General features: G+C 35.4%; 1 protein-coding gene across 10 annotated transcripts in view; it reads right to left on the minus strand.

Annotated features, from left to right (window-relative positions):
* CSNK1G3 (casein kinase 1 gamma 3) overlaps positions 1–27,717 on the minus strand; it is a 108,075-nt gene that overhangs the window by 73,486 nt on the left and 6,872 nt on the right. The window lies entirely within an intron of this gene.

A 27,717-nucleotide genomic window follows, 5' to 3' on the forward strand; every position in this document is an offset into this window, starting at 1 on the left:
AAAAAGGCTTTTGGAGTCTTCCCCATTCACTTTCTCTAGGAATTTCACCCATCTAACATACCTCAATTCTGCAAGCTTAAGCAATTCTCCTACTTTGTTTGAACAATATGAGTACATTCCTGTTCTTTGCAATTAAAGAAGTGACTTCAAAGCATAGTCACTAATAAGGAAACCAGGATCAATATCAAGGACTTCTTATTCTTATTTCTGAAACTGATTATAGAATGCAATCATAACAAGAGTTGAAACAAATAGTACTTTCTAATTATTTCCCAGCAATCCCCCAAATAGGCAATTAGTCCTAACACCCAATGTGTTTAAGGTGTTTCATATTAATTCTGCCATACTCATATTTTGCAGATAAAACTGTAAGCCTCTGTTTGGTATTTGTAAAACTGAATGAGTTCCACATATACTGTTTATTCTGTTTCCAAATATAACAGAATAACTGATACTGAACTTCCCATCCTGCTGTAAATAACTATACAACTGGATAAAACTTACGAAGCACCTGTTTTCAGGTACTGAATAATAGGCAGCATGGTCTGTGATCTTCGAGAAAAAGCAAACACATAAGGTGAGTCCCACCTTTACCCAAGCTCTCTAGGGAGGGATAATTTTCTGGCTATGGTACAGGGAGTTCATGAAACACAGGTAGTACACAGTGATCAGAGATCAGTCACTGTTGAAACAAGTGAAATTTGTAGGATTTGTTACACAAGGTGAGGCGGTGGTACAGTGCTGGGGGTCGGTAGTGGTAGGCAGAATATTGTGTGGGTGACAATATTCTGAAATACCTAGTAGACAATGGCTACTATGGGGTTAAATGAGTAATGAACATATTAAAGGCTGCACAGTGCTGTGAGAGCTTTAAGTTCATAAGTAGTCATGGTGGAGGAAACTCATTAATATCCCAGGAATTCAGCTGAGACACCACAAAGACCAAGTCTTCAGAGTAAGGACCATACTCTAGAGTAAAGACTACGCTACAGTGGCTCAACTAAAGCCTAAAACCAAGCCTAGATAGGATAAAGAAAAGCATCAACTAAACTCACTCCATTCCACAATGAAACTCAACATACTTAAAAAAGACAAAAGACTCAGACTCTTAACAATGTTGAATTTATAATGTCTAGCATACAATTAAAAATTACCAGACATGCAAAAAAGCAGAAATGTGACCCACAGCCAGGAAACCAAGCTGTCAAAGGAAACAGACCCCAAGATGATCCTGATAGAATTAGAAAACAGGACTTTGAAACTACTAACTAGTTGTTAAAGTCCTATTAAATTGAATAAACAGAATGGGGCAGAAAAAAATATTGGAATAAATAATGGTTCAAACTGTCCCAAATTCAGTGAAAAACATTAACCTACAAATTGAGGAAATGTGAAACATCAAATAGAAATCAAGAGCACTGGAAATCAGAAATGCATAGGTATTCATTTCCTTAAAAGATAAATTACTGATTAAATCACAAATAATTTTTTAGTGTCATTTATAACAAAAATGGAAGTAAAATATATGACAACAAAAATGGGGGGTAGTAAACATAATTGCATTATTTTAAGATTTTTATATTTGTGGGGGATGATGTGGTTCAATATTAAGTAGCCAATGACAAGTAAAGAATGTATATTTTAACACTTAGGCCAAATAAAAAAATTAATTGCAATAGGAATAACTGAACAGCTAAGACAAAACATAAAAATAATAAACGACACCTGATTACAAGAGAGAAAGAAGACATATGGGACAAAAAGAAAACAAAGAGCAAGACACTACAGTCAAAAACACACAAAGGACTAAGAAAATGGACCATATACTCAAAAGGGAAAAATTGTCAGACTGTATAAAAAAGAAACATCCAACTATATTCATCTCTATAAACAATTTCAAACACAAAGACACAAAGAGACTGAAAGTCTCTTTCAGAGACAAAGATACACTATGCAAATTGCAAGTATAAGAAAGCTTGAGAAACTATAATATTATCATACAAAGAAAACAGCAAAACAAAGGAAAATCTCCAAAGACACAGATGTCCATTTCATAATGCCAAAAATATCAATTAAGCTGAAAAACATAAAAATCATAAATACGTATGAGCAAAATAAAAAACTAAAATTAACAAAACTAAAACTAAGAAAACTAAAGGAAAACAGACCATCAAAGTTGAAAATGTTAACAATGTTTCAATAAATGACAAAATAGAAGACAAAAAAATCAAGGGGCACCTGGGTGGCTCAGTTGGTTGAAGGACTGACTCTGGATTTTGGCTCAGGTCATGATCTCAGGGTCATGAGATCAAGCCCCACCACATCAGGCTCCATGCTCAGCAGGGAGTCTGCTTGAGATTTTCTCTTCCTCTCCCTTTGCCCCTCCCCCTGCTCTCGCATGTTCTCTCTCTCTAAAATAAATAAATCTTTAAAATAATTTAAAAGGAGGCAAAAATATCAGGATGTATGCTGATATAGATCTAAATAATACCATCAATACCCTGCACTTAATTGACATTTATAAAATACAACATCCAAAAACTACAGAATAGTATTTCTTTTAAATGTTCACCAAGAAAGATCATATGCTGTGCCATAATTTAAGTCTCACGTAACTGAAATATTATAGAGCACATTCTCTGATCAAAATAGAATTTAAAAAGCAATCAAAAATTACATGATGTCTAGAAAATCCTCAGTTGAAAATTAAATACACTTAAATAATGAGTTGAAAAATAAATCACATAAGAAATTAGAAAAAAACTAACAAAATAATAATGAAACATTAAATTTTGTAAGCTGTATCTAGATCAATGTTTAGAACAAAATCAGAAGCTATAAATGCCTACATTTAAAAATGTTTTTTAGGCAATGATCTAGGTTTTCTTCTTAAAAAGCTAGAAAAGAGCAAATTAGGTATCACTTTAAGAAGTACTTTCATAGAGCTATTATTACTATCCCATGGACTTATATGAAAATATAGCCTTAATGACTGAAAACAGGAGTCTTGGCAGATAAATGCCAAAAATATCATACCAAAAAATGGAAACTCTAGAATAAAAAGACTCATATCTGAAATGAAAAGCTTCACTGGAGACACTTAAAAGTAGATTGGATAAAGCAGAATAAAGTGTCAACGAACATGCAAGGAAATCCAAAGAAACTATCCAGGGAACAAAATAAATAAAATAGAAAATAAACAATAGAGAAAGTCAATAAAGCCAAAATATTCATTCTCTGAAAATGGACAATAAAACTGATGACTCCTAGCAAAAATAGAAAGAGAAAATATACAGGGGCGCCTGGGTGGCTCAGTCGTTAAGCGTCTGCCTTCGGCTCAGTGCGTGATCCCGGCGTTCTGGGATCGAGCCCCACATCAGGCTCCTCTGCTGGGAGCCTGCTTCTTCCTCTCCCACTCCCCCTGCTTGTGCTCCCTCTCTCTCTCTGGCTGTCTCTCTCTGTCAAATAAATAAATAAAATATTAAAAAAAAAAAAGAAAGAAAATATACAAATAACCGATAACAATACTGAAAGAAGGAACATCACTGAAGATCTCTCAAATTTTAAAAGGAAAAGGACAATTACGAGCAACTTTATGCCAATAATTTGATAACTCAGATGAAATGGACAAATTTCTTAGGATGTCTGGGTGGCTTAGTTGGTTAAGCAACTGACTCTTGATTTCGGCTCAGGTCATAATCTTGGTGTCATGAGACTCAGCCCGAGGGCTCCAAGCTCAGCGTGTAGAGTCTGCTTGTCTTTCTCCATCCCCCCCCACCGCTTTTATACTCTCTCTCTCTCTCTCTCAAATATATAAAATCTTAAAAAAAGAAAAAAAAAAGGAAATGAACAAACTTCTTGAAAAAATCCAATATAAAATGACAAGATGAAACAAAAAATATCAATAGTTCTGTATATATTAAAAGAACTTTTTTTTTTTTTTTAGCAAAATCTCTCAGATATTTGAGTGAAAGAAGTCAGGAACAAATGAGTATATTTTAAATGATTCTAGTTATGTGAAGTTCTAGAATCAGCTAAAATAAGCTGTGGTGATAGAAATCACATCAGCGTTGCCTAGGGTGTTGGGATATCTGAGTGAGGAGTAGCATGAGGAGACTTTCTGGGGGAAGGACATGTTCTACATCTTAACTGGGAAAGGATTACACAGGTGTATACATTTGTCCAAACTCATAAAATGATACTTAAAACCTACACATTGTATTATATGTCAACGACACTTCAAAATGCGACTTTTAGAGATAACCCACATTCCAAAAAATTAATGCTATATCTGAAAGATCATGTTTTTCCATCCTATAACATTACCATAAAAGTTATCTGAAAATGCTACTTTTCTTAAAGTTTATGAATATATCAGTACTTTAGATGCTTAAAGCACCTTTCTATACTTCTATACTTCTATTACTTCTAGAAGTAATTTTCCTTTTGCAATCTTTCATGTTATTTTCAATACAAAGCTTTTTGTTTATATTTAATCAAATACCCAAAACACAATCTACATGTAATAAGAATTCAAATAATAAAGTAAAAATACCCCTTGAGATATCCACACCCCTTGTCTTCCATTCCACTTGCCTATGCAGAGGTAATAACCATTACTTTCAGTTTGGCGTGCGTGCTCCAGACCTTTTTTGTAACGCATACACCTACTTTTGTACAGCAATATTTATGGGTTTGCTTGTTTGTTTTACAGAAGTCCTCATGAAGCCTCTGAAGAACCAAAAGTTCGTCACAAAAGAAATAGCATATGAAAGCATTTCATCCATGAAAGGACTTTCACCCTTTTGCTTTCATACCCCGCTACCCAATCCGAACTGTAGAGGAACAAGGGCCAGCATGATGAATTGGGGGGGAGAAAGAGTCAGGAGACAACCAAATCCTTTCCCCAAAGTTCCAGAGCCAAGAGCCAGGCCTGAAAATGAGAGGTGGGGAGACAGTGGTTGAAAGATGCAATGAATTAGCTTAAAATTGAACCTCAAAAGTGGAATGGGTATTTTTGATAGCTGAAAATAAGCCCACTGCCAGAAGTGAACTTATTCTTATAAATATGTGACATGAAATCAATGGAAACTGACTAAGATATCATCTATGAGTGGCGAAAGGAGAATAATCAAAGTAGGTACATGATAACACTGGCTAGTGAGAAATGAAGCTGTTTTCCGTTTTAGTCCATCCAGTTCACCACACTCAAGAAACTCTTCATAAACCTGTAATAATAGACTTTTTAGTCTTTTAAAATATTTTTACAAACTAGATTTTTTTATAAAAATACTTTCTTACTAAGGATCTCAAGCAGCGCTAGTACTTTCCCTATTAACAGCAACTATCTAGCAGTGCTTGTATCGCTTACAAGTTTGGCTATTAGCTATAGCCACAAATTCCAGCCTACAGGCTAAATCCAGCCTGTGGCTTGTTTCGTACACTGCAAACTAAAAATGGTCTTTACATTTTTACATGGTTGGGGAAAAAAATTAAAAGAATAATAACATTTTGTAACACATGAGAATCATATGAAATTCAAATCTTATTGTTCATAAATAAATTTTTCTAAGAATGATTCCATGTTAATTCATTTACATATTTTTATGGCTGCTTCATGCTACATGAGCTGAGTAGTTGTGAGAGACCATATGTGGCACACTTGTCATTTCCCACTGCTGCACAGCGCACCACAAATTGCTATGGCTGTCATGCTTTTAAAGCAAAGGACAGCGTGGACTAGGTACTTCAAATTAGATGGTAAGCACTGTGTTCATTATAACACTATACTAAAGAACACAGTATACTTGGACACGACCAAAAGCACTCACTTTCTAGTGCTGTGTAACAAATTAGCAAAAACTTAAAGGCTTAGAGCAATACACACTTATTAGTTCAGTTTCCGTGGATCAGAAGTCTGGGCACAGCTCAACTGAGTCATTTGCTCAGGGCTTCACAGCTTCATTCAAGGTATCAGCTAGGCTGCATTCTCATTAGGAGGCTAAAGCAGGAAAGAATTATCTTCCAAGCCCTTTCAGATTATGGGCAGAATTCACATTTTTTGCCACATAAAAGTAAGGGCCCCTACTTTCTGCTGGCTCTCAGATGGAGGCCACCCTCAGGTCCTATATGATGCCTTATAGTTCCTAGAAACTGCCTACAGTTCATTGCCATGTGGGCTTCTCCAACATAGCCACTTACTTCTTTGAGTCCCCGAAAAGAATCTCTAACTCCAATTTTCTAAGAATGAGTTTTATGTAAGGTAATATGACCTTCTCTCATATCTAAGTTCCAATCTTTGTACCCTGCTCTATTACAACAGTTCTCCCAGGTCTGGGGATCCTCACTACATGCTTCCAGACCTTTTTGATGCTACCTGCCCATGGAGGATTAGAAAAAAGAACTCTTGGAACACCAACTAGTAGCAAAGACTTGGGCAATGCTTAATTTGTCTACGCTTATTTTAGAAATTATAAAACAGGATTAGACTAGGAGATTTCTAAGGATACTCTTACATTACACACAGTATTAAAATTGCCTGTCCACTTTGATGACAATGACTCTTATTATATGTAATTTTGTGATCTTTGAACCTAGTACATACTGGGCATGTAGGGCAGTCAACAGATATTATGGATCAATAAATGAGTTCTCTCTATCTCTAAACATTTCCAGGTTTTAGGTGTATGATTCCTACTTAGAGGCCTCCCAGCTACTTATCACCAGGCCCCCTAACATCAGGCTCTTCATTCACCTGAAACACCTCAGTGAGCCGTTATTCACATATGCTAACCAGTGTGCTACCAGGGCTCCCAAGAATCTCCTGGATGAGATGGCATTCCCTCGCCTGAATTACTCTGTTAATACAGTTTGTATTTCTGCCTTCTGTAGTGATTCATCCTAGCACCAAAGAAAAATCAGTTCTGAAAACTGAAGATAATCTTTCAGCTATACCTAACACCAACAGACCATGAGTCACAAATCCAAATGCCCAAACAAGTAAGGCAGGTAATATGTGTGAATGAATCAAGCAGAGAATAAGACCATAAGGAATACTGTGGACTACAGCAAACTAGAAACCAAATACCCCACCTGAAAGGGGCAGCTATTACTCAGTTGTAAACAGTATCATTGCCATTCAGGAATCTAGACGTTCTAACTTTTCAAGAAAATACAGAAGACTTTTTTTTTTTTTTTAAATCTCTGTAGTTGCTATTTGCGGAGCACTTACTATGCTAAGTACTTTTAATAGATTAATTCATCAATTCTCACAACTTTAAGATACTATTACAATGAATCTCTATTTTTACCGAGGAAACTAAAATTTAAAGAAATTACAGTGCATGACCAGCATCATGAAGTTAGTAAGTGGTACAGTGAGAATATGATTAACAAAAAGTAGAATTCCTGAGTTCATATTCTTACCCATTTTACCTCCTAGTGTTGTTCTTGCTAACTGTCTGACCTCTCAAAACACCGACTGTACCTTTCTAGCTGGATCTGCAGCCTGGGACCTCCCCCTTCTGCCAGACTATATTCTCAATATCTACAACACCTCGATGTTGCCAGATCCTAGTCTGAACCAACCTGGAGTATTGGGGGGGGGGAACACACCATTTAACAAGCCCCATTCATGTACACAGGGCTCCAAGACATTTATGAATAAAAAGACCATACACACACACACACGCGCGTGCACGCACACACAGAAGAAACAAGTCATTAACTTACAAAATTGCAACATGCTGTCTTCCTATGATATATATACCTTTCTGTTGAAATATTTTATTTTTTTAAGAGTTAACAACTGTAACTATGTATATCCACATCAATAAAAACACTTGGAGCCATGAAATATTGATAAACTTTTGGAAGATGGGAAGAAATGCATACACTACAGATGAAACAACAAAGGAAGTAAAGTCCCAAACTAAGTACCAGAAAATACAACAGGTGAGTAAGGAGGTCATCTGCCAGAAAGAAGTCCACAACGGCTTCCTAAAGGAAGTGAGGTGAAATAGTAAGTAGGAATGAAAAAGGGAAGGGAGGCAGGGGCAAAATGGGGGAATGGGAAAATTGTTACTACTATTACTATTTCCTATGTAAAACAAAACAAAATAAAAACAAACCTCTAAAGAAGCCAAAGGAGGATCCAAAGGAGAATGGGAGAGGGGAAATTATACTCTGGCATTACAGAATAAAACCTACCCCACTTGGCATTCTGAATAATTCCTTGCCTCAAGACTGGTTCCCTGAGCACTCATTCTAATGTGGAAACTAACAGTCAATAAGCACCATCGTGTGTACATGACACCAAGAGACTCATGAACCGACAATCCAGAATTACCAAATTTGTCAAGAAAACTAATTAGACGAAAGAAAAGTACAAACAAAAAAAAGCAAATAAAAAATCTGGGGAAAGAAGATCACTCACACAAAAGAAGAGAAAAACTACAAAAAATAAAAAAAAATGAGATCCTCAAAGGCTTTTGAGAAGAACAGTAACATAGAGGGAGAATGATAACGCTACATTAAATGGAATAAGCAAAGGCCAAGTGGGAAAACAATCTTAATATGTAAAACAAAAAAAAAGAAAACAAATAAAGGAAAACACATAGGATGAAGCAATCCACCACCTCCAACTAATAATTTTAAGTAATGCAGAAGACAGAGAAAATTAAGAAAAATTTTCAAAGAAAATTTTCCTGAGCTAGAGCAAAAAGGGCCCATAGAACACTAATCAGGAAAGATACCCTCTGTTTCTGGCACCATTCTTTATTTAAAACAGTCAAATTATGGAAGTAGCCCAAGTGTCTATCAATGGATGAATGGATAAAGAAGATATGGTATATGTATACAATGGAATGCTATTCAGCCTAAAAAAATGAAATCTTGCCATTTGCAATAACACAGATGAAGCGAGAAAGTTTAAGGCTCAGCGAAATAAGTTAGTCAGAGAAAGACAAATACCAACCAAGCAACGGTTTCTTAAACTATAGCAAACTGATAGTTACCAGACAGAAGGTAGGTGGAAGGATGAGTGAAATAGGTGATACGGATGAAAGACTACACGTACCACGACGAGCACTGGGTAGAGTACGGAACTGTTGAATCACTATATTGTATCCTGAAACTAATATAAAACTGTATATTAACTGGGGCGCCTGGGGGGCTCAGTCGGTGAAGAGTCTGCCTTCGGCTCAGGTCATGTTCCCAGGGTCCTGGGATCCAGCCCCAGCATGGCATCATATCGCATCCGGTCTCCCTGCTCAGCAGGGAGCCTGCTTCTCCCTCCTCGCTCCCCCTGCTTGGGCTCATGCTCTCTCTCACTCACTCTCTCACTGTTGTTCTATCTCAAATAAATCTTTTTTTAAAAAATCTTTTTTAAAAAACTGTATGTGAACTCTATTGGAATTAAAATAAAAAACAATAAAATTTTTTAAAAAAGATCATTAACCCTAGCATACAACTTGGTTCTCTTGCATGTCCTAACAGTGCAAACATGGTTAATTGATTTTCAGCTTTTAGAATCAATCTTATCCAAAAAAAATGCAAGATAAATGTTACAGAAGAGAATATAAATTTTTCCAGCCTTGATACAACTGACAAATGATCAGCTGTTAAGGGGAAGTAGAAGTGCTAAAAGAAACAAGAGAAGTAAGAATATCTGCGCCTTACAAAGTAAAGAGTAAAGAAATAATGTAAAACGTGCTAGAATAAAACAGAGATGTAAGAATGTTATTTAAAGTATCAAAGGTAAGCAAGAGAGGAAGTAAACATAGTAACTATTCAAACATTTAAAGACAGAAGGGTAACTGGAAATTTGTGAGCTAAATTTTCATCACTGTTAATAGAAAATTCTAAGATAATGCATTTCCAAAAAAAAGACAATTTTGCTTCTTCCCTTCTAATTTGAATACCTTTTATTGACTTTTCTTGTCTGGCTGCTGTGGGTAGGACTTTCAGTACTATGTGGAATACAAGTGGTGAGGGGGGTATCCCTGTCTTGTTTTTGATCTTACAGGAAAAGCTTTCAACCTTTCACCATTGAATATGATGTTACCTATGGGCTTGTCACATGTGGCCTTTATTATGTTGGGGTACATTCTTTCTACACATGATTTCTCAAGACTTTTATCATGAATGGATGTTGAATTTTGTGAAAGGCTTTTCCTGAACCTATTAAGGTGCTCATACAATTTTTATTCTTTATTCTGTTAATGTGGTGTATTACATTTATTGATTAGCAAATGTTGAAGTATCCTTGCATTTCAGGGTTAAATCCCACTTGACCATAGTGTATGATCTTTTAAATGTTCTGGTAAATTCAGTTTGCTAGTATTGTGTTGAGGATTTTTGCATTTATATTTATTAGGGATACTGGTCTGTAATATTCTTTTATTGTGGTGCCCTTATCTGGCTTTGGCATCAGGATAGTGTTGGACTCATGAAATGACTTTAGGAGTATTACTTCCTCTTCAATTTTTTAGAAGAGTTTCAGAAGAACTGGTATTAATTCTTCTTTAGATGTTTAGTAGAACTCACCAGTAAAGCCACTGGGTCCTGCGTTTTTATTGTTGCTGCTGTTGGGAGATTTTTGATTGCTAATTCAATCTCCTTAGTAGTTACAAGCCTATTTGGATTTTCTATTTCTATTTCTGAATCAGTCTTGGTAGGTTGTTTGTTTCTACGACTTTATTTCTTCAGATTACATAATTTGTTGGCATATAATTGCCTACAAGAGTCTTTTATGAGCCCTTGTATTTCTGAGGTATTAGCTGCAGTATCTCCTCTTTTATTTCTAATTTTGAGTCTTCTCTTTTTTTCTTAGTCTAGCTAAGACTTTATCAATTTTATCCTTAAAAAAACAGCTCTTCGTTTTGTGATCTTTTCTGTTGTTCTTCTAGTTTCTACTTCACTTAGTTCTGCTCTGATCTCATTATTTCCTTCCTTCTGCTAACTTTGAACTTAGTTTGTTCTTTTTCTAGTTCTTTTTCTTTTACCTTGAAGTATAAACTTAGGTTCCTTTATTTGAGGTTTTTATTCTTAATATAGGCACGTATCACTACAAATTTCCTTCTAAGAACTGTTTTTGCTATATGCCATCAGTTTTGGTATGATGTATTTCTGACAATTCTACCAAAAACTGTTAGCTATAATAAACAAATTTAGTAAAGTTACAGGACACAAAAATCAACATACAAAAATCAGTTGAACTTCCATATACTAACAACTAATGCTCTGAAAAAGAAATTATGAAAGCAATCCTGTTTACAATAGGATCAAAAAGAATTAACTACTTAGAAATAAATTTAAACCAAGGAGGTGAAAGACCTATACACTGAAATGTGTAAGACATTAATGGAAAATATTGAAGCGGCACAAATACAACAAAGATAGGCTATGTTCTTAAATTGGTAGAATTAGTATTGTTATAATTATTAAATAACCCAAAGTGATCTACATATTCAATGCAATCCTTATCAAATTTCCAAGGGCTTTTTTCACAGAACAGAAAAAACAATCCTAAAATTCAGAGAACCATGAAAGACTCCAAATACCAAACCAATCCTGAGGAAGAACAAGGTTGAAGGCATCACACTTCCTGACTTCAGTCTGTATTACACAACTACAGTAATCAAAACAACATGGTATTGGCATTAAAAAAAAAAAAACAAAAAAAGACACAAGAATCAATAAAACAGGATGGAGAACCCAGAAATCAATAATCAATCCATATATGTATGGTCAACTAATCTTTGACAAGGGCACCAAAAACATAAAATGGGGAAAGGACAGTCTCTTCAATAAATGGTGGTAGGGCAACTAGATATCCACATGCAAAAGAATGAAATGGGATCCCTATCTCACATCATTCACAAAAATTAATTCATAATGGGCCAAAGACTTAAATATAACACCTGAAACCAGAACTCCTAGGAGAAAACAAAACCAAAAAAATCTTCCTGACACTAGTCTTGGCAATGATTGTTTTGGATATGATACCAAAAGCACAGATAACAAAAGTAAAATGAACAGGTAGGACTACATCAAACTAAAAGCCTTCTGTAGCAAAAAGAAACTATCAATGAAATAAAATGACAACCTATGGGACGGGAAAAAATATTTGCAGATCATATGTCTGATAAAGGGTTAAAGTCTTAAATACATAAGGAACACATACAGCTCAATAGTAAGTAATGTGATTAAGAAATAGGCAAAGAATCTGAATAGCCATTTTTCCAAAGAAGATATACAAAGAGCTAACAGGTATACAAAAAAGCTCCTTGACATCCCTAGTTATCATGCAAGTGCAAATCAAAACCACAATCAGATATTACTTTATATCTGTTAGGATGGCTATTATCAAAAAGATAAGAATTAGCCAATGTTGGCAAGGATATGAAGAAAAGCAAACCCTTGTGCACTGTTAATGGGAATATAAATTAGTACAGTCATTATGGAAAATAGTAGGGAGGTTCCTCAAAAAATCAAAAATAGAACTACCATATGATCCAGTAATCCCGCTTCTGGGTATATATCCAAAGGAAACTAAAATAAGTATCTTAGAGAGATATCTGCACGGCCATGTTCACTGAAGCACTATTTCCTAATAGCCAAGATACGGAAACAAACTAAATGTCTGTCACAGATGAATGGAAAAAGAAAATAGTCTATACTCAATGGAACATTATTCAGCCATAAAAAAAGAAGTAAGTTCTGCCACTGAGACACCATAGATGAACCTTGAGGACATTATGCTAAGTGAAATATACCAGAAAACACTACAGGGAATCACTAATTTGTAGAATCTGAAAAAAAAAAAAAAAGGTCAAACTCATAGAAATAGAGAACAGCAGATGCCAAGGGCTAGGAGAAATGGAGAGATGTAGGTCACAGGGCAAATGTTCAGCTATAAGATCGGTAAGTTCTGAGGATCTAACATACAGCAGGGTGACTACATTGTATTGTATTTTAATAATGCTGTATTATATATTTAAAATTTGCTGGGAGTAGATAACTGTCCTCACTAAACACACACACAAAAGAAAGGTAACTGTGTAATGGATTTGTTAATTAACTTGATTGTGATAATCACTTTACAATGTGCACAAAACATCATATGTACACTTTACATACAATTTTATCAATTATGCCTCAGTAAAGCTGGAAAAAAATAAAATTAAAAATAGAAAAAAAATTTTAATTTGACATAAGGGGCACCTGGGTAGTTCAGTCGGTTGAGCATCTGACTCTTGATCTAGCTCAGGTCTCGATCTCAGGGTAGTGAGTTCAAGCCTTGCATGGAGCTCCACGCTGGGCATGGAGGCTTCTTAAAATAAAATAGTTTGGCATAGAATCAAAGAGAATAGTATATGCATATTATTTTAAATTACAGAAGTAACTACCTAAAGCATTTAAACCTGAAATAATTAAAAGTTATTTTAAACATCCTCAGATTCTGAGATAGTTTACATAAGGAGTTTGGGAGAAAGGACTCTAGAAGCAGACATGGGAAAGTTTATAATCTATATACTTAAATAATAAAGTCTGTGAAAACTTACTAAAACGTGCTTTTCAGTTTCCCAGTATTCCTTCGTGAAAAATATCAAAATGACCCATCCTTTAAATACCAAATTTTCTTTTATCTATGATCCTAATTAAACAATCCTTTACAAAGCAATCTTTTTTCTCCTTTTATGACCTAATGACAGGCTTTTAATTCTTCCTCAAGGGAAAAAAAATCAAATACTAGAGATATGAGGCGAGACACTATTAGTTTTACATCTTTCTCTATTATTTTAATATTCTAGCAGTCATTAATTTAATAAAAATGTTAATTCTACTATGAATAAATAAGTAGCCTTCATGCTAAAATTACTAAAAAACACCATCAAAACCCAATAAGAATATTTCAAGTTATTGAAAAGTAAAGTAGTATGTGCCTTTACAAATCACAGGTTTTGTTTTGGTTTGGTTTACTTTACTTCAAATGAAAATAGAGTCCACTAATACTGGAAACAGCTGTGGAATTCTTATCCTGAAATCCATGGACCTCCTGTGCATTTTCTTAAGACAGAATCCGCCACTTTCAACAGACTGTAAAAAGATTATATGACCCTAAAAAAGTTAAGAACCACTGAAAAGTGTATCATTTTCTCACTAAATTATAGATACATTTTTAGCAACAATCTATCCTAAAAACTAAATAACATCTGTACTTTATTTAAAAGCCAACCTTGTTAGAGAAAAGTATTTAGGGCAGTTTACAATATACACACCACAAAACAACTGAGAAAAATTTCAAGTAAGGAAATCAGGCAAGAAGCTAGGTCATGTTAGAAATGTAACTGTGGGGACGCCTGGGTGGCACAGCGTTTAAGCGTCTGCCTTCGGCTCAGGGCGTGATCCTGGTGTTATGGGATCAAGTCCCACATCGGGCTCCTCTGCTATGAGCCTGCTTCTTCCTCTCCCACTCCCCCTGCTTGTGTTCCCTCTCTCGCTGGCTGTCTCTATCTCTGTCAAATAAATAAATAAAATCTTAAAAAAAAAAAAAAAAAAGAAATGTAACTGTGTAATACTAAATACAAAATGGATACCATGGAGTTCAGTATCCATACTTAACAAATTTATTTTTCTGATTTCTAATAGTCAAGCAAAAACAGAAATACAAGCAGATACAAGATTCAGAATGTCCATTAAACCTACCCATGTTGCTAAGAGCCCACAAATAATCCTAGTACTGTATTGTACCTATAGATGGAGTCAATAGTAGTAAGAGAAAATTTCTGTCAGAAGTTTTAAATTCAAAGCTACAAGCAAGAGAATGGAAAAAACACAGCTTGAAAACAAAAATCAGGCATCCAGAGAAATAAAAGCTACTGGGAGAACCAAGTATCATACAAATAGGCCTAGCATACACCTGATAACGCAAATTAAATAATGATCTATAAATCATGGCTTAAGGATATTTTAACTTTTATTTAACAGATATTACCCTTTTAACTAAAACTCTAAACTGTCTAGAACCAAAAGAATGGACATGGATTTATAGTTAATGTGCATAAAACTACATGAATGTGCATAAACTGTAACAAAATATTTACAAATTGTGTTTGATTCTATCACTATTCTCAGCATACTGACTTATATACCTGCATTTAAAAGACAGAATTTATTAAAGGGATGTATTTTTAAATCATCCTCAAGAATTGTTAAACAAATACAAATAATCAATTGTTTTGCTTTCATAAACAAATACAATTTTGATGTAGTAACACCCACTAATACAGATTTTAAAAAGAGCTGCTAAATACAGAAAACATTAGACATAATCGGATTTGATGAACAGAAATGTAGGCCACTGCATATCTCTAATTTGATGATCAATGATGAATCTTCAAAACATAAAATAGAAAATGAGATTCTCTAATCTTCATGGGCCAATAATTTAATACATTACAGAGCCAACAGACCGTCTTTAGATCGCAACGTAAAATAAAGTACTCTGAGAACATATCAGTATAGTATGTTCTACCTCATAAAAAACCACCCAGAGTTAGCGAAAGCTTTCAAATATTAATGAGCAGTGCTAAATTTTTTAAAATGCTTATTAATACTCCATCTAGCTTCTAAAATATTGCTGTAATACATACAGAACTGTTTCATGTAACTATAATATTAAGCATGAAAATTTTCTATGGTTATCTTTTCATGTTCAACATGTTAGTCAATGTTTTCTGCAAATACAAAATTAGAATTAATGGAAATTTTAAAATTACTTGTTTTTCACATGTTACATGTCACGGCATTGATTTCTCACTGCTTTATAACTCAAATGAAAAAGGCCATATTTAGTATATGAAATGACCCATTCAGTGTTTCAAATGCCTTATTCAGTCTCTAAAAATTACATTACAATACATGTCTCCAGGCTTCTCTGAAATTTGAATGAGTAAGGATATTTGTGATGTGATGGCTAGCCGGTACATCACATGCTTCTATTAGCAGCAAGCGTCCCAGTTACTGGTTTCTGGCATGAGCTCAACTGTGGTTGTCTAAGAAAAGACTAAACACTTATTTTTAAAAGCTAAATCATTAACTGTAATGTCAAAAATGGAGATTGATTTCTCTAATTACATACTACAGAAACGTATTTTGTTTCAGAAACATTTAGTAACCATCGTCAACAACACGTTACATCTTTGAAACCTGACTTCAGTGATGCCCCCTGTTATATTCCTATCAAGATCCAGGAAACTCTAGTCTTTAAAAATTGCCACCAGTTCTATTAGAGCAGGGTTCTCCAAAGTGTGGATCATGACCCTAAATTAGTGGGTTGTTAACCTAATGTAAGAGGTCTCAAGCACCACTTATTAAATGAAATAGTATTATATAGAAAAGAAAATGGAATACACCTATGTCATAAAGAACAGTTTTATTCAATAAGATTTTGTTTTTGTTCTTTATATCAATATATATGTATCCATGGGCCACAATGTAAAATAAATTTTTATAGGTTGTGATAAACAGATTTCTATGAGTTATGGTCAAAAAGTATTTCTAAGCTTGAAAGATGTAATAAATACAAAACTGCATAGGAGTATCAAAACATGCTAAATTATAATCAGTTATAACTGATTATTACATTTTTAAAGAGAAATTTTCTTAACATACATAAACACTACTGAATATCTAATTAAATAAATTTTCTAACTATCCAGATCTGACTCTTTTCTAGTAACTAGGATACAACTATATCATAGGTCTTCAAAGTATCTTTTGTGCCTCCTCTTTTCATTTTCACAGGTGAATTTATACTCTCATTGGTAATACCCCTTAACACAGCTAAGGAGTCTCAATGGTTGCAACGGGAAGGAATGTTTAATTTGAAAATGCCCAGCCCCCTAAACATTTATTATATGTGCAGCCAGAGAAGCATACATCCCCCTCAATCTCCTGCCCCTTTAAGCATGATGGGAATGAAAAATCAAGCAGAGGTCACAGCAAATTTCTATTAATGAAAAATTCACAATATCAATCTCTAAGAGCAGGTCATCTCACTATAAAAATACAAACATGGCTGCAAATCCCAGTCACAGAAACAGTATTAAATTTAAACTCCAAGCTGTCAAGGAAAGCCATGTTCTGTTTTGGTGCACTCAGTTGCATTCAACAAATACTTACTGTACCAAGGCAAGCACAGTCCAAGGGTCTGGGGATATAGCAATGAACTTGTCCCAGAACAGGTCTCACCATGCCCTTTCAAGCCTATCTCCTTCATGACTCCCATGGCGCTATAGTATATTTTTTATATTGATTAAAAAGGATATCCTCTGTACCAGCACAAAACTAAAAACAGTTGGCTTCCAGGAGTTATGTTCTATAAAGTTGCAGTAAACTCTGAAACAGGAACAAGGGACCAATGCTCCTAGGGAAGATAAAGGGTTCAGTTCCTGCAAGCCTCTGGTCACAACATTTTCATCAAATGATTAATATACAACCTTGTTCACAGATATTCCTGTTTAAAGATGCCTTATTTAATATGTATTATTGAGTCATTAATATTGAACTCACAGCCAACGGCACTAAAACTCATGCCTGAACTAAGTCCATATAACACACATTTTCTCAATAAAGCATATCACACAGGCTTTTTTAAAAAGTTCAGGAACACTACACAGCACTTCCGTACTACATTCGGGGGTCATTTTAAACAGCAAAATCACCCCAAAAAAGAATTAAATAGGCCCCAAAAAGCAAAACAAGAAGGCAGAGCATCACCTTGTTCAGCTTTGGGTGGGAACATGCATATCGGGTATTTCACATTTTTTTGCCTCTCTGCACATGTGCATATCATGAATGCCTGAGAAAGCACCAAGAACGTTGATTTGGGGGTTACAAATAAATTTCAGCAAGCAGAGAAATCTGCAAATATAGAATCTGTCAATAATGAGGATCAACCCCAATTGATGAGGGGAATTTTCTCTCTAAATATATTCCCATCTAGTAAGTAAGAAATGACAGAATTCAAAGATCATCATTATGCAACTCCTAATGAACTAACAGAAGTAGGCAAGTATCACACTTACTGCTAACTTCACAAAAAAAAAACAAAAAAAAAAATCTCTGAGCTTCCTGATGGAAGAAAAAAAATTAAAGTGAACCTGATGAAACCTCTACATTTTACAAGCAATTTACAGGAAAAACAAGGTACAGCGTTTTTACTTTTCAACCTTAGGATAGCCCATTTATTTTATCTGATGTCCTGAAGGGCAGGGACATTTTACTGAACTCTATCTCCCCATTATCTATTATAATACGTAATACATAGCAGACGTTTATTAAAAGTTTGCTGAATAAATGAGTGAATGAATGAACGAGTGAACATACAAACTACCTCTCAGAAGTTTAGGAATGTTAATTTATAAGATCATGTCTTTTTCAAGGAAAAAAGGAAAGAAAAAGGTATGGACAGGCAGGCAATTTACAGCTCTAAGAGATACTACAAGTGGAATAACACCTCATGAATCAAAGGTCATTTATACTGTAGTTTCAAATCTCCAAAATGTAGCTATGAACCGGAAGGAAAAAAAATGTACTAAAAGAGGTCACAAAATGCCTATTTTGCTCATTAAACAAAAAAAGCCCCTAAACTATATTTTACTTTAATCTTAAAATGATTCTAGTGAGTTTATTATTAGAAAATCAAACACAGAAGGAACAATTGAAGTGACCAGTAAAAATACAACAGAGAACAAAGACAACTTTATATACCTCGATAAATTCAGACAATCTATGCATCACAGCACACTTTATAACTGATGTGCAGAATGAGAGCCCTGGCTAAGCAAGATCTGAATATGTTTAGAAAACACTGAGAAGAGTACTACCTCATAAAGTTGATCATTTAAAAAAAATGCTAAAATAAAATATTTTAGTATAAATTCAATCTTCTAATTTATCTAACAGGTCGCGGACTGATAAGGCCAGGTAAATGAGGAAGTACTTCAAAAAAGTCAGTAGCTGCTTCATACACAATTCTCATAATGAAATTCTTCTTAACTACAGTGCTAATTCCCTAAATTTGTAAAAATACATATTTACAAATAACCGTCAAATGTAGGCAAAGGTCACAAAACTATAAGGTTCACTCAAGAGAATCGACATTTGAGGGATGCCTGGGTGGCTCAGTTGGTTAAACGTCTGCCTTCAGCTCAGGTCATAATTCCAGAGTCTTGGGATGGAGTCCCGAACCGGGCTACTTGCTCTGCGGGGAGCCTGCTTCTCCCTCTACTCCTTTCCCCGCTCGTGAGCGTGCGCGCGCTCTCTCTCTCTACCAAATAAATAAATAAACCTTTGAAAGGAAAAGAGTATCGACATTTGAGAACTTTACTTAGGAAGCTAATATTGTCAATTCTTATCATAGAAAGAACTTAATATTGTAAGTGACAATAAATCATGAATAACCAAGTTGACTTCTACAAGATTCTCGAATGTAACATGCAACAAGTGATAGAAAAGCTTAAACTACCACTTCCCCAGACGAAGTATTTTTCTGCCCAGACCAAACCACGAGAATCCTTCTCCAAATAAGTGTAGCCAGAAGACAGAGACACAGAACTGAAAGATAGTTTAAGTCCCAATATGGGCACCAGGGTTAAGGCCTAATTTTTCTTTTCTTCTCTTTTTTTTTTTTTCTTTAAGATTTATTTATTTGAGAAAGAGAGTATGGTGGAGGAGCAGAGAGAAAAGGAGAGAGAGTCTTAAGCAGACTCCACGCTGAGTGCAGAACCCAACTGATGTGGGGATCAATCTCACAACCCTGAGAGCAGGACCTGAACCAAAACCAAGAGTCAGAAGCTTAACGGACTACACCACCCAGGAGCCTGAAGGCCTAGTTTTTTTTTTTTTTACAGAGATCAGGGCTGGCTCACCTGAGCCAGAAAGAAAAGCTCCAAAACATCATGAAGACTGCATTCCCTAAAAACTGAAGTTCCCCTAAATCACTACCTATCCCATAGGTCTACAGCAATGAAAATGTCATGTTCAGAACGAATATTATTGTCATGACATTTTGGTGCGCAACCAAATTAACAAACTAATTATTAAAAAGTAATTCAATATAGCAAATTTAAATTTCAGGAACTGCTTATTACTAGAACTCCTCGACATCGCTGGTGGGAATGCAAAACAGTATACAGCAGCTTAGGAAAAGAATGGCAATTTCTCAGAAAGTTAAACATACACTTATCTTATGACCAACAATTCTTTTTTTTTTTTATAATGATTTTTTATTATATTATGTTAGTCACCATACAGTACATCCCCGGTTTTCGATGTAAGGCTCGATGATTCATTAGTTGTGTATAACACCCAGTGCACCATGCAATATGTGCCCTCCTTACTACCCATCACCAGCCTATCCCATTCCCCCACCCCCCTCCCCTCTGTAGCCCTCAGTTTGTTTCTCATAGTCCATAGTCTCTCATGTTTCATTCCCCCTTCTGATTACCCCCCCTTTCTTTATCCCTTTCTTCCCCTACTGATCATTCTAGTTCTTATGTTCCATAGATGAGAGAAATCATATGATAGTTGTCTTTCTCTGCTTGACTTATTTCACTTAGCATTATCTCCTCCAGTGCCGTCCATGTTGTAGCAAATGTTGAGAACTCGTTCTTTCTGATAGCTGAGTAATATTCCATTGTATATATGGACCACAACTTCTTAATCCAGTCATCTGTTGAAGGGCATCTCGGCTCCTTCCACGATTTAGCTATTGTGGACATTGCTGCTATGAACATTGGGGTGCATATGGCCCTTCTCTTCACTACCTCTGTATCTTTGGGGTAAACACCCAGTAGTGCAATGGCTGGATCATAGGGTAGCTCAATTTTTAACTTTTTAAGGGACCTCCACACTGTTTTCCAGAGTGGCTGTACCAACTTGCATTCCCACCAACAATGTAGGAGGGATCCCCTTTCTCCACATCCTCCCCAACAATTGTTGTTTCTTGCCTTGTCTATTTTTGCCATTCTAACTGGCGTAAGGTGGTATCTCAGTGTGGTTTTGATTTGAATTTCCTTGATGGCTAATGATTTTGAACATTTTTTCATGTGTCTGTTAGCCATTTGTATGTCTTCATTGGAAAAGTGTCTGTTCATTTCTTCTGCCCATTTTTTGATTTGTTTATTTGTTTCTCGTGTATTGAGTTTGAGAAGTTCTTTGTAGATCTTGGATACCAGTCCTTTATCTGTAGTGTCATTTGCAAATATCTTCTCCCATTCCGTGGGCTGCCTCTTAGTTTTTCTGACTGTTCCCTTGGCTGTGCAGAAACTTTTAATCTTGATGAAGTCCCATAAATTCATTTTATCTTTTGTTTCTCTTGCCTTTGGGGATGTATCATGAAAAAGGTTGCTTTGGCCGATGTCGTAGAGGTTGCTGCCTATGTTCTCCTCTAGAATTTTGATGGATTCTTGTATGACCAACAATTCTAATCCTAGGAACTTATCAAGTGAAATGAAAACTTCAATTCACCAAAAAGGAAAAAAAAAAAAAACTGCACACAAATGTTCGGGGCAGCTTTATCCCTAATTGCCAAAAAATGGAAGCAAATGCTTCAAATGGTGAATAGATAAGCATGCTGAGGTACATCCATATAATGCAATACTGCTCAGCAGCAAAAAGAAATGACTGACAAATGCTTCACCATGGATAAATCGCAAATACCCTATGCAAAGGGAAGGAGCTAGCTTCAAGAGGCTGCATACCACATGGTGCCGCTGATATGCTACTCTGAAAAAGGCAAAATTACAGAAACTGAGAACAGATCAGGCGTTGCTAGGGGCTGGGAATGGGAGAAGCGGTTGACTACAAAGGTGCAGCAGGAGAGAAATATCTGGAGCTAATGGAATTGTTTTGTGCACTGATAGTAGGGCGAATGAACTTTAGTGTGCAAAAAATTAAAAACACGAAAAAGAAAAAAATCTTAATCTAATATAAAAAAATACCTTGCGACAAAATCATAATTAAGTGAAATGTCCAAAAAATTTAATACTTCCTTTAAATTTTCTGGCTAGCCCATAAATGCATTTAATTTCAACTTCTGCCATTTAAACAAAGAAAATCATTCTATAAAGTATTTCTCTACTTTCAAGCCTGAGTAACTATGTCAGATGCTTGTGTGTATGAGCGTATTTAAAGTAGGGCCAATTTATTTGTTTGAGATCTCTCATACAACTATGATGATCCACACTAAATTGGTTTGGAGTGAGCTCGGTGCCTCAGGAGGCATTTAATCAAGGCTCTTCCATGTTAATTCTCCCTAATAAAAAAGATGAAATGATTAATCCATTCAGTCAACAAACAAGTAATCATGAGAGGCCTATCATGTGCCAAACATAGGAAATGAAATGGCACACAAGACAATCACAATCCCTGACATCACACAGCTTAAACAAACAATAATATAAAGTATGACATGTACAAGAGAATTACAGTACTCTCAGAGCACACACAAGTGCACATAATCTATTTAAGCTCTAAATCTTCCATTAGTAACTACGCAGTAAAATGCCTACTATCTTGGTGAATTCAAAACCACAACTGAAAAAGCATACAGCACAGTGCTCAGCACCCCATCACCCCTCAGGGTTTAGGGAGGGAAAGAAAGCAAAGACCAGGTACACAGAACACAACCAAGCAAGTACAATAATCACTCCCCTATAGTAAGGTCCTCTTCAGGGAAATACCAGAATATGCAGATTTATTTGTCACTTTTCCACCCGCAGGTGGCATTTTTTTCTGATTCAGAATACCACAATCATGGACTTCTCTTGTTGGGAAATATTATTTTAAAGGAGGGGAGGGTGGAGTAATAAAGAAAAGGAGAGGGAGGAAAAAACAAAACAGGAAAGATGGTCAGGGGAAAAAAGCCAGAATTAAGTATATAGATTTTTGCAGTGAGGTCTTAAAAACAAATTAAGGAAGTTTAAGGAAACTAAAACAGAGGCATTACAACCACACCCCTGCTTCTTTCTGTTATGAAAAAGGAAGCCAAGATACGTAAAAAGAGGACTGCTTGCAGGTGTTTTGGCATGAAGTTACCATGTGCGGAGGTAAAATTATATAACCCCAAGGACTGAACAGAGTGTGTGATGAATACTCAGCTATGCCAGTTACCCGAAACATTTTCCATCCCGGGCATCCTAATTACACAATGCTCCTGGGACCACACTGGGGCCCACAGGACCGGGGTTAATAACTCAGTGCCAAAAAAACAGAAAAGCTTTCAACAACTGTTAAGCAAACACAGATTAAAATAAAGTGCCTCTTGGTATGTATGTATTTACAAGAGAAAAAAACCCCTAGAAATTTACCAGCATCTTAATGAAACTCCATTTCAGAAGAATAAGATGCTGAGTAGTTTCTATGAAGAAACAAGAAGTAGAAGCAAATTAAGGCAGTTTCCACAGCCCCTTTTCCAAAGTTCTTGCAGCCAAGCATGTTTTGGAATCCTGAATTATAGGGGACTTTTGACAGGTGATACAGTGTGTGTGCACCACGTATTTTATAAAAAGGCTGGGATGACACAGAGAAGTCTGGAACAGTACATTACAATCAAACATTTACTATTTCTACAGTGAAACCAACAAATCCATGAAATAAAGACATGACAGTTCAACAAAAGTTTTATGAAAAAAACCAATTCATGCCAAACATACAAGAAAATATTTTTGGTTTTCAGAGCATTCTGGATGTTAAAATTGTTGATAAGGAATTATGGTCCTATAGAACAGAAGCCATCACTCAATCACTAACTGTGTGTGTAAAGTATTACTGGGAGCCTTGTTATCACATGCTGATTTTCTTGTGGAATTTTGGTGAATGGAAAAGAATTCTAAAAGTCCTCTCCAGGTTCACACAGAACATGCCCTCTACACTGTCTCCACTCTTAAATTTCTTTACCACAAACTGTCCTTTTAGGGCAGTTTACGAAAGTCTAACCCTTGAAAATGACAGAGGAACTGCCAAACCCAATTTTGCCACCACGCAAACAATGTTCCTTGAGTGGAATCTAACATACTGAATTCATCATAAAATGGCTTGTTCTCATTGTATCACAAAAGACTATAACTGGTAAGGGTGTTTGTGACCTAGGAAACTACACCAAATATGGCACAAAACATGATCCTGATTTGTCATAAATAACAAGATACAGTGACCACAAAACCCTATTATCATAGTGCATTTACATGTATACAATGACTACATAGGATATGGACAACATACTATATATACAACGTACTATAACCGAAGTAAACTATTTCCACTTAGGGGAAAACAGAGATATTCCTCATCAACAGTGGTATAAAAGAGAATAAAGCAGTACACGTGCAGTTAAACTAAACTATTAAGGCCTCTTTCAACCTTATGTTCCAGGAAAAATACAACTCAATGATATTATAAATATGATAAATATATGCTATGACTAATAAACTTTTGATTAGCAACAATTCTTGCCTTCTTATAGTTTAAAGAACTTTAAAGATACAACTGTTTGTATCACTTATGTTTCTTAAGATTTTCAGGGGCATCTGTGATGATGCTTTAATTTATTCTTGATAAATTTCCCTTTAACAAATATTCCAAACGTTAAAAATCCTCCAATTTTGGCACTGTGTGTAGCAAAAACTGCTAATAAGCAATGAATATAGTGGCATCACTAAGGATTCTGGGTACAAAACCAGGGAGAGAAGTCACTTCACTAACCTGATCCTCTTGCAAATGTTTCCTATGCATTTCTTGTCTCACTTTTATACCCCTACCCCAATTAAAAAGAGAACTTGAAAGTTAAGAGCTAAGAGATGTGTAAAAAGAGAAGGAGAAATCAGTCATTTTCAACCCTGCAACACACCGGGATCACCTATAGAAACCCTAAAATATATCAGTGCCCCAGCCCCACCCCCAAATCCAAATATCAGTTAGCAGGGGTAGAATCCCATTATCCGTCATGTTTTTTAAGGCCCCCTAAAAGTGTTAACGTGAAGTCAGGGCTAAGAACCAATGGTACACACAGCCTCCTCCACAAACACTTTTCTCTTATGTCTAGTCAGTAGCAGTACTCCTAGCCCTACAGCAAGGACTGTAGGGATTATCTTTAAACTACCCCTTTTTGTTCTCACTTACTCCGTCAGAGAAAAAAATTTACTAATTTTGAATTGGAATATTTTAAACAAGTGCCTACAGTAAAAGACATTTTGACTTATCTCACATTCTCATTCCCAATCCTCAGGATTTTATTTTTCAATTGGTCTTCATAAAAAACTTCATCAGTAGTTGGTAACTAAAATATGTATCAGCAGAACATACAATGAACATACATATGATACATACTCAGTTACCCACATTTAACAGATTATCAGAAAATACTCAAAGGAGTGATTTTAAAGAGTTGATTACATTTTGATATTTCATTAACTACAAATATTTTCAGAACCTCAAATGTATAAAAGAATATGAGCCACAATATACCCAGACATTCATATGACAGAAAAAAGAACTCAGTAAATAATCTACCATTTTTAAATGAAAACTGACATCACAAGATTCCACATCTTTAAGATGTATACTTTTTTTGATTCACACTGTTTTCAGATCTCTAGAATAAAAGAATATAAAATAATGTCTTATAAAAATATGCACCTACAAACACCAGTTTCTAAAAATGTCACGAACAATGACATGTACTAGTTTCACCTCCAGAACAAGACTAGGTTATGTTTGCACTTCAAATCAGGATTTTATTAGAAGGCCTTGTAGCCATATATTCGCACACCATAAAACTAGAGAAATACCAGGTATGTTCTTTATTCTCTACCTATGACATTACCTACTATATTTGCCTGCCATTTGAAAGTATTCATTGCTAGAAAATAAAATAAGTATTTCACAAAAACAGAAAATAAACATGACACAGACTGGCTGTAAGGGAAAAAAAAAATCTTTTCACTTCCCTTTTTACCAAAGGAAACTCTGACTATAACTTTGACTCTAATACAGCATCCTCTAATACACTGCCAAGTGTACCACCTGAAATCAAAAACAAACAAGTTTTAAAAATAAGTGACACAATTAATAACTACAAAATATTCAGACATCCATTACTTCTACACAGTACACTTGTATCAAAAGGTATCATATGGCCAATTTCAACTTAAAATTTTAGGGTAAATAATTTTAAAAAGTACAATTCTAAAAGTAAAGACAATTACAAGAAGCCCTGCATTCCAGGCATACTTTATTCAAGGTAATATACAAACAAAACCAGAAGTATGTTAAAATCTAAGTTGGTAAAAAACATCCTACCCCAGGATTCTATTTTTTTCTTCCTCCCTAAAAAAAAAATCTTGCTATTTCTCCTGATGGTAAATAATAATGATTAATTACAGCGGAAAATCCAAACAATATAGAGAAGTATAAAAAGTGTAAAAATAAAAATCACCCCAAATCTCACTATTTATAAATAACTGTCATTAACATAAATACCCTTGCAGAGGATGGACGGATTTGCTCTGTATATTTACAAGTGCCACAATTACAATGAGAAGAATTACAACAACTGAAATCCTGTGTGTGTGTCTATGTGTGTGTGTGCATATATATATATACACACATATATATGCATGTATCTCAATATATATGTACAATACACACACACATGCATTCTTTTACATATACTACAGGCACAGAAATCTAAGATAACTTTTCTTGAATTTGAACATACGTAAATTGTTCCAAGCACTCATTCTGCTTCTGCATTTTCATTTAAGCAGGCCAGGTTTGAGGTTACTTCTCTGTGTGCGTGTGTGTGTGTGTGTGTGCGCGTCTGTGTGTGTGTTGCTGTGCTTGAGGAAAGATTAAAAAATCTGTCAGTTTGTTTGCTTTACTTACAAAGAAAAAGAAAAAAAAGACCCAGTCTCTAGCTAAAATTTTCCAAAACCTGGAAATATATATCTGTTCTAACAGCAGTTGGCTGACTGCTTTACAGAACTACCCCCGGTCCCAAGCAAAACTGCAAAGCAGACAAATCTTTTCATGGCTTCCCACCTCTTAGGTCAGAAAGAACACCATACTAGCAATTAGGATAGGAGAGTCTACCCACCAGGTGCGTGACGTGAGCATTTCACTCAACCTTCCCGTGATTCATTTCACTTCAATTGCAAAATTCTGTGATTCTCCCCTAATCTCCCCAATCCCCCACCAATTTTTTTGCTTCCCTCAAGATACGTAAAAACTGTTCTTTCCTCCTATCTCACTAGGATTCTGTGACTCAAAATAAACCTTTCCTGACTGACAAATTCCCATTTCCTCAACTCACTTATTGTCCTCTAAATGTGAAGAAAAAAAGAAATCTGACGAGATCAAAGGCGTGGGCAATTTATGGAAAGGAGGGAGGTCAGCAACTCTAAAAAATTTAAGTAAGTTTACAGGTACAGATTTTTTTTTTTAAGATTTTATTTATTTATTTGACAGAGACAGCCAGCGAGAGAGAGGGAGCACAAGCAGGGGGAGTGGGAGAGGAAGAAGCAGGCTCCTAGTGGAGAAACCCAATGTGGGGCTCGAACCTGAAGCGCCACCCAGGCGCCCCTACAGGTACAGATTTTTGATTGAAAGTTATAACAGCTTTATGAGTTTCATGGAAAAAAGATATAATCT

The sequence above is a fragment of the Ursus americanus genome, chromosome 5 (genome assembly GCF_024610735.1).
Source record: "Ursus americanus isolate L20-20 chromosome 5, mUrsAme1.1.p, whole genome shotgun sequence".
NCBI lineage: Eukaryota > Metazoa > Chordata > Mammalia > Carnivora > Ursidae > Ursus > Ursus americanus.